The following is an 8,117-nucleotide window of genomic DNA, read 5'->3' as shown; positions in this document are numbered from 1 at the left end:
CTCTTCCACTGAGCCAAATCCCCAACCCCTCTATGTACTTTTAAACCCTACTATACTGGGGACCAAGCTTGCCAAATTAGGTTTGGTGCTAGACTCATCCTCTGCATTAACTGGTCAGTGTTTGCAATGCCGAGGGCCGTATGGAGCAGCACTTCCTGCAGACGTATGGGTCACAGATGAAATTACAAATCCTAGCAGCCCCCTTAGAGTCAAAGAAACAGGTGTAGTTAAATCTAATTATACCTCTTACTTAATTTACCATATCCAAAGTATCATTTCTACAGTCAGTACACATGCACAAGGCCCCCCCCCTCTCTCTCTCACACACACACACACACACACACACACACACACCATACAAAAATCTTTGAAGTCTTACATGTGTCTCCTACTCCCATCTCTTTCTTCTTTGGTGGGGGGAGCGTGGTAGGGAAGTATTTAATGGTTGATAAAAGTACTAAGAGGCAGAATTGAAAGACTAATTCCATTAATGAATATTTTCACGGCTCATGCATTCTCTCCACCCCTCCTTACCCTTGAGTATTCTGGGTCTGGGAAGCCACACACATGATGCACACAAATCAAAACTTAATACTCAGTCTAAGTGGGAAGTGGTTCCACTGTGTTTCTACTTAATTTAGAAAATTGAAATTAAAGTTTAAAAATAAAGGCATCCACTGTCAGGTCCCCACAAAGCTTTCACACGCATGTAAACACATCTTATAGACAGCATACATGCGAGGACTGCAGCCATGCCCCATTCAGAGGAGAACACATTTCCCACCCAGTGCAGATGGCTCAGAAAGCAATCTGCCCGCTATTCCAATTCTGCCTGGCTGTGCTTCCGTCTTCAGATACGTTGTTGTTTCAGATCTAGTTCAAGAACCTTTCCGTTCTAATTAATAAACACTTTAATGTTTTTCTTTGTTAAAGTAAAAGCCAGAGCCAAAACCCTCTTCTCAAAGGATGGTGGTGAGTCCTTAAGGGAAGCACGGCTGCAGTAAACCAGAGACCAGGCTGTGTGCAGTCTGGGGCACGTGATTGCATCTTCAATGTCAATCAATCAAGGCGATCCCTCTGTAGTGGGGAGTGGCCAGTGACCACCAGTGCAGGGCTGGAAGCCAGGCAAATCTCTGGGGGGCAGGCTGCCTGCTCTTATGTTGAGAGTTACTAGCTGTGAGGTCCCTTCATCCACCTTTTCCTCCATTTCCCCCTCTGCAGAATGGGGAGAATGTTAGTTTCCTTTCTGAAGAATGCTATTAGGAATTGGTGAATTAATTGTGTGAGTGCGAGACCACGATCTGCTCCAGACTATGCATTCAGTGTACAGGTGCATACATGCTAAGCACACACATGAAGAAACAGGCTCAGAGGAGTCATCTACCTAAAGTCACCTCGTTAGGGGACCTGGGGCTTCACCCTGAGCCTATGAGATCGTGCATGCAAAATTACTCCTCTCTAGCCTCCTCACACAGCCTTTTGTTTCTGGAACCCTTAAATGGCGGGTTGGTTAATCAGTTCTCAGGAATTGGGGAGAAAACCTAGTTGGCTTGCCAATTTCTCTGGTGAACATACTTCCACCAAGGCTGCTCTGAAGCTACTAAATGGTTTAAAAATCAGCTTCCAAGTTTCTGAAATTCTAACGACGGGCCCTTGGCCATCCTGTAGGAGCTGACCCAGCATCTTATGAAGTTAGTTCTCCTGGCTCTGATACTAGCCGGCTTCTGGTGTCATGTTTTCCCATAGAACTTATTTTATAAATCTACAAGGATTGTCCAAAGGACCTGGAGGGAACAGGGTTTTCTTGGGTGTTTGCTGATTGGCTCTAAAGCTGGGCAAACTCCAGTCTTTCTATTTTCTTGCTGTGACTCTCAGACTCTCACCTTTCACCTTCTCATTCCACCTCTTGCTTCCTGATATCCTGACCCATCTGGCAGCAAAAAGGCAGGCGTGGGCTTGGTGACATGGTCCACAGATGTCAGGCCAAGGGAAGAATGCTCAAGATGAACAGGACCCATTCAGTCTGTAGGGAAAGTGTTGAATGAATGAGCAGATGAATGAAGAAAGAAGTCATAGGTTTTGAACAGTGAGAATGCCTGTGTCAGCTTCCAGCCTTCTCTTCTGGCTTGGTACCCAGAGTCTGTGTCTACTGAATCCTCCCTCTCTGTCTACACAGGCAGCACCTTCCGTCTGGATTCTATTTTAAATCCGTAAGTGAGGTAATTTGGTCCGACAGCAGAAACACAGATGAAGTCACAGAGTGCTGGCCTCCAAGGCAGAAGACACATCCATCCATTCCTCTAGGACTGCCATCATCAGTGACTCAGTAATACGTGTAGGCTTGTGTCAAGCCAGGCCAGAATGACCTCTTGAAATGTCCATGTGCATAGAGTGTTCTCTGCCAGGTGCAAGAGTCCTTTGGGCAATTCAGTTCCCATGTCTATGTGAGGCTGCTTCCCAGAACAGTAGTCAGGGGAGAAAGGGTTGGGTCTACTAATGGCTACACTGACTGAACATGGTGGACCAGATCTCTGCCAACTTTGTGGGGTTCGCTCAGTGCACTTTGGGATCTGTTCTTTATACTCCAATTTGTAAAGAAGAACTGAACTGAAGAAAACTCTTGCTTCTATAAAAATGTGCAAGCTACAGTTCCTTAATGAATTATGACTTAGACAGTATCAACCAACCAGACCACCCAGAGCTCCCAGGGACGAAACCACCATCCCAAGAGAACACAGGAATGGACCTATGGCTCCATCCACATATGTAGCAGAGGATGGCCTTGTTGGGCATCAGTGGGAGGAGAGGCCCTTGGTCTTATCAAGGCTTGATGTCCCAGGGTAGGGGAATGTCAGGGCGGGAAGGTGGGAGGGAGTGGGTGGGTCAATGAGGGAGCACCCTTGTAGAAGCGTGGGGAGGGGAGAGCGGGTTTCTGGAGGGGAAACCAGAAAGTGGGATAACATTTAAAATGTAAATTAAAAATGCAATAAAAATATTTTAAAAACAATTGTGACATAGAAAGCAAGAAATATAATTTAGAAAGCAAACGAAAGCCCCTGTGTAGTCATGGCTGGATTCAGGAAGATCAGCAGCTGTTAAATGTGAGCAAATGTGAAACTAGGTGCTGGGGGCGTTTGTTGTAGAGTAGCCTGCTCTAACTGACTAGTGTATTCTGTGTGTGTGTGTGTGTGTGTGTGTGTGTGTGTGTGTGTGTGTGTGTGTGTGTCTGTCTGTCTGTCTGTCTGTCTTAGATTCTTAGAGATTAGAGAGGTAGAAGGTGGCAATGGCTATGATACCAGAAGGAATATTCTAGAATGGAAAGTTCCCTGGAGACAGTATCTTAATTTGCTCGATTACATAGGAGAAGGCATGTGGAGCCTTATGGAGGAGTGGTTAGTTCCTCCTATCTTCTCCCCCTGACTTCTGGCTTAGAAGAGATGTGGGGAATGGACATGAACATTTGCTCTGGCTTAGTCAGTGGTTGGTCAGCCATGTTCAGACCCAGTGGTCAGCAGTCCGGGAACAGGAGAGAACCCAGGGAGGAGTTGGATTCTCCTGCTCCCAGCAGGCTAGGGAGAGAGCGAGTTATGTAAGGAATTTCCTGCTTTGAATCTCGATGCCAATAACCACAGCTCAGCAGGTTCGTCTCCTGGCCACTGTCTGTGATTTTCCAAAAACACCTCTGTAAATGTTCACATTGGTCCCGCTCACTTCTGAACCCGACTTAGGCAAAGAAATGAACAATTGATTTATTTCCATCCACAATCAAAATGGAAGGAAATCTTCCTTTTCTCCCTTCTGAATTTGGAAACTCTGGGGAAGAATTTTTCTGGAAAGAGCAAGAAGTGGGTGGAGGGCGGGAGAGGTCAGAAAAACACTTGAGAGCCCTGGCAGGTGTGGGCTGATGGCAGATGGCACTGTCTGGCTGCTTACACAATGTTGTGGCTTTCATGTGTTGAGGGTCAGTCCAGCTCAGGAACAGGACAGTTACAGACCAGGACCAGCTCTGCCTGTCATTGCACTGGCAGCCCTGAGTTCAGGGGCTTCCACCAGCTCCTTAGTATCCCAGGGAACCATTTCCTCCCAGTCCTCAGTAAAGCCAAGTGGGTGGGATGTCACCTCAGCTGAGGTCCCAGAAGACTCTCGTGTGGGGTAACGTTTAGGGAAAAACAGTTTCTAAAGCAGGATTCAGGAGCAGCTTGACCAAAGGTTCTTTAGCAGCCAACTTGACATCTTTTTGTTCTCTATTCTTTTCTCCCGAGCCCACAGAAGAGAGATCAGTAGAGAGCTGGGAGTAGCTACCACAGAAGGGGTGGGTGGGGGTGGGGTGGGGAATAAAGGGTGAGCTCAGAGGAAATGGGGCAGAACTGGTGCCTCCAGCATCCTGTACACAGTGTTTTGACTACAGTCTGAGGACCTCACCTTAGGTGTATTAGGTATGATTTTTTTCTAGTTGTGACCAAATGCTGAACAAGAAGGGACTTAGAGAAGGAAGAACGGGGTTTGGTTTATCGTGGCCAGGAAGACATGGTGACAGTGGGTGGCTGGTCTCATGCACCTACAGTCAAGAAGCAGAGAGATGAATGTTGGTCTTATCTGTCGTTTTCCTTTTGAGATTTATTTATTTTACATGTGTGAGTGTTTTCCTGAACACATGCACGTCCACACTCATGCATACGCCATGTTAGTGCCTGGTGTCCAGGGAGGCTATCAGATCCTTTGGAACTGGAGTTACAGATGGTTGTGAGCCAGCCTGTGGGTGCTGGGAACCAAGCCTGAGCTGTCTGTAAGAACAGCAGGTGCTTTCAACCCTGGAGCCATCTCTCTAAACACCCACCCCACCTTGTTTTTATTCATAAGGAACCCTAGTCCATGGGATGGTTCAACTCGCAGTTAGAATGAGCCTTCCTGGTTCAGTGAGTCTCATCTAGATAGTCCCTTACAGACAGACCTGGGGGTTTGTCTCCTTGGTAATTCTAGATCCTGCCAAGCCAACAATTAGTACAAATCACGGATCATTCCTGTAGGCAATTGGAGGGTGCCTGTGTCAGATGCTTGGCTTCACAAACGTAGTAACTGGCTTTTGGGCAGTTCAGTGCTTATAGCTTAGCAGATCCTCATAGGTGAAATCTTCAGCAAAGTGATTCTTTTTTTAATGTTCGTATCATTCAAATGATTGCTCTTCTCTCTGCACGTCCAGGGATGCCTCCCTCTGGGATGGAGTGAGGTGGTTGGGATGCTGCACTTAGGTTCAGCCTGTAGAGGCGGGATTCGAACACACATATCAGGATAGGAGCAAGGTAGGATGCAGTGCAGAACCCAGAAAGTGGGCCTGGTGTAGGAGCTTTGGAGGGAGACCAGGCCCAGGGCTCCACCGTGGGCTTCGTTCTTCCTACACATCCCCAGGAGAGACTGACATTGATTTTCATGGAGGCAAAAGAGTGAGTAGCTTAACCCATTTTCTGGCACTACCACAGATTACCTGAAGTTGGGTAACTTACAATGCAAAGAAATATATTTTGGTTCGGGGATCTGGGAGTTTAAGAGCATCAGTCTGGTTTTGATAAGAGCCTCACTGTGAGCTGGTGGTGGTGCCCGCCTTTAATCTCTGCACTTGGGAGGCACAGGCAGGAGGATCCTTATGAGTTCGAGGCCAGCCTGGTCTAAAGAGTAGGTTCCAGGACAGCCATGGCTACACAGGGAAACTCTGTCTTGAAAAAAAAAAGTGCTTCAGTGGGAAGAATGGAAGGGCAAGGAGACACTCATGGGAAAGCCGGAGGAGATGGAGAGAGAAGGGGAGAAAGAGAGGGGTTCTCGACTGGCTTTACAACAACCATTCTCTTGGTAACCAATCCCGTCTTGAGAGACTGAGAGCCCACTTCCAGGAGAAAAGTGTTAATTCCTCCCGAGATCCTAATCATCTCCCAGATGCTCCTATGTCTCCTTGGTCCTTTCTGGGCCTGCCTCTGTGTTATAGTGAAGTCGGTATGGGTTTTGATGGGAAAAAATATATTAAAAACCGAAGCAGAAAGACTTTTTTTTTAAGCTGCTGCTAGTGAGGGGAAGATGGTCATTTCATCCTCCCTCCCCTCGGCCGGGGAATAAATGTCATCTGGAGAGGTAAGAGATTGGAATGTTTCTTATACTTGAGTGAAATCCCTGGCCTTGAGTTTTAGGTGCATAGGTCACATCCCTGTGTAGAGATAACCCCCCTCTATGCTTACTACAGATAAAGGCATCTGCTGTGCTGCCCAAGCAGGCACAGGCCAGCAGCCACGGGGCAGAGAAGAGGTGAGATTAGAGGATTAGGGCTGAAGAGGTCACCTGGGGCTCTCCAACACTTCCTCCTGACTCAGTGCTCCCGAGACCTATGGAGGATGACTTGATTAGCTTTTGTTTGGAGAGGAATTAAAGTTAACATCAACAGCAGAGTTCCTACCCAACTCTTACCTTTAGGCTGAATAACCATAAAAGCCAAAAGCTAAAAACAACCCAAATTAGCCTCCATACAGGGATGGATAAATGTGACGGGGATGGATAAATGTGACGGGGTGCATTCATACAATGCGATCTTGTCCCACACTAGAACGGAGGAAAATGTTACCACAACATGTGCCATAGCACACGCAGCAAGTGTATTAGACAAAAGAGAGTACGATTTTAATGATGCCAGGCATAGATAAAACTAAGCTCTCATGACGGAAGGAAAAAAGGTATTTATCGAAAGGGGGTTGACTGTGAATAAAACGGTGAGGGGATTCTCTAGGGTGCCAGGGATTTGTAGTTGATCTGCATGTGCACTGCACCAGTGTACATGCACACGAAAGTCACTGAGCTGTACACGTAAGATCTGCTGTGCCGGTGCTAATGGATCAGCAGTTAAGATAGCTTGCTGCACTTCCAGATGACCTGAGTTCGGTTTCTAGTGTTCATCCTGGGCAACTCACAGCTTCCTCAAGTCCAGCTCCAGGGCAACCGGTGCAGCGCCCTCTTCTGGCCTTCTGCGGACACTGTAGTCATGTGCACATACACATGCATAGAGACATACATACATACATATGTTTAATTAAAAAGTAAGTCTTAAGAAAATTTCTATATACTCCCAGTTATAAATCATACTGTCGTCTCCCCAAACACAACCCAACAGCCAATGCAAGATACGTGTCCAGCTGACTTGAGAACATTTACTGTCTATGGCTTCCGTGGAGCAAATCTGACATTAATGGAGTCCCCTCATCTAGCAGCTGAAGTAACTTGGGTGTGTTACCGAATGAGTCTGGAATTTAGTGTTTTTCTTTTCCTCTCAGTTAAAGAGGAATAAAGATTGCTTGTTTTTCGTCGCCTCCAGACCGCTACCTCAAATGGCTCCGGGTGGCAGTGGGGAGCACACAAAGGCGGTCCAGTTGCAGACCTGGATACTCTTCTTCTAGGACAGTGAGCCTAATGACACTGGAACCCGGGTGTCTGCCAAAGCCAGCCCTGTCCTTGCTGCTTCCCAATTCTCTGGTGACAGCTAGCTCTGAGGCAGCCTTATATTCTGGAGCCTCCGGACTCCCTCCTCCAGCCCTTGGTTCCTCTGTGTCTCAAACCTGCTCTTGTCTTCCGATCCTGACGGGCTCTTTCTGTCTGGCAGACAGGCTTTAAAAACATCACAAGTGGGGTTGGGGATTTAGCTCAGTGGTAGAGCGCTTGCCTAAAAACATCACAAGAGAAAGGGAACAGCAAAGAGTTTCTGGGTGTCTAGTTCACACAGCCTTACAGTCTGAAACGTGTGGCTAAGAATCCGGTCTACCCTGACCTTAAGGAGACAGATGACAAGAGGTCCCCTTTAAGGCTGCCTATAGACAGTTAGAGACCTACTGCCCCACACCCTGGGCTGGCGCTTCCTGCCCTATTGCTGCCTCAGACCCCCAAAGGGAATAAAGTGTCGCTTGTGGCTGGATCTAATCACTGAAAGAGCATCTGAGTAAATTTCCACTCCGCTTCATTCGCTCATACCTTTTCTTCAGACCTGGGGCTGTGGGGAGCAAGTGAAATGGCTCTCGGGTACTGATGGGGAAGCTTAAGTTGTGATAGAACAATCCTGAGCTAGGGTGTTTGGGCCTTCTCCTTGATTT

Source organism: Rattus rattus, chromosome 6 (assembly GCF_011064425.1).
Source record: "Rattus rattus isolate New Zealand chromosome 6, Rrattus_CSIRO_v1, whole genome shotgun sequence".
Classification (NCBI taxonomy): domain Eukaryota; kingdom Metazoa; phylum Chordata; class Mammalia; order Rodentia; family Muridae; genus Rattus; species Rattus rattus.
This window is presented reverse-complemented; position numbering follows the sequence as displayed.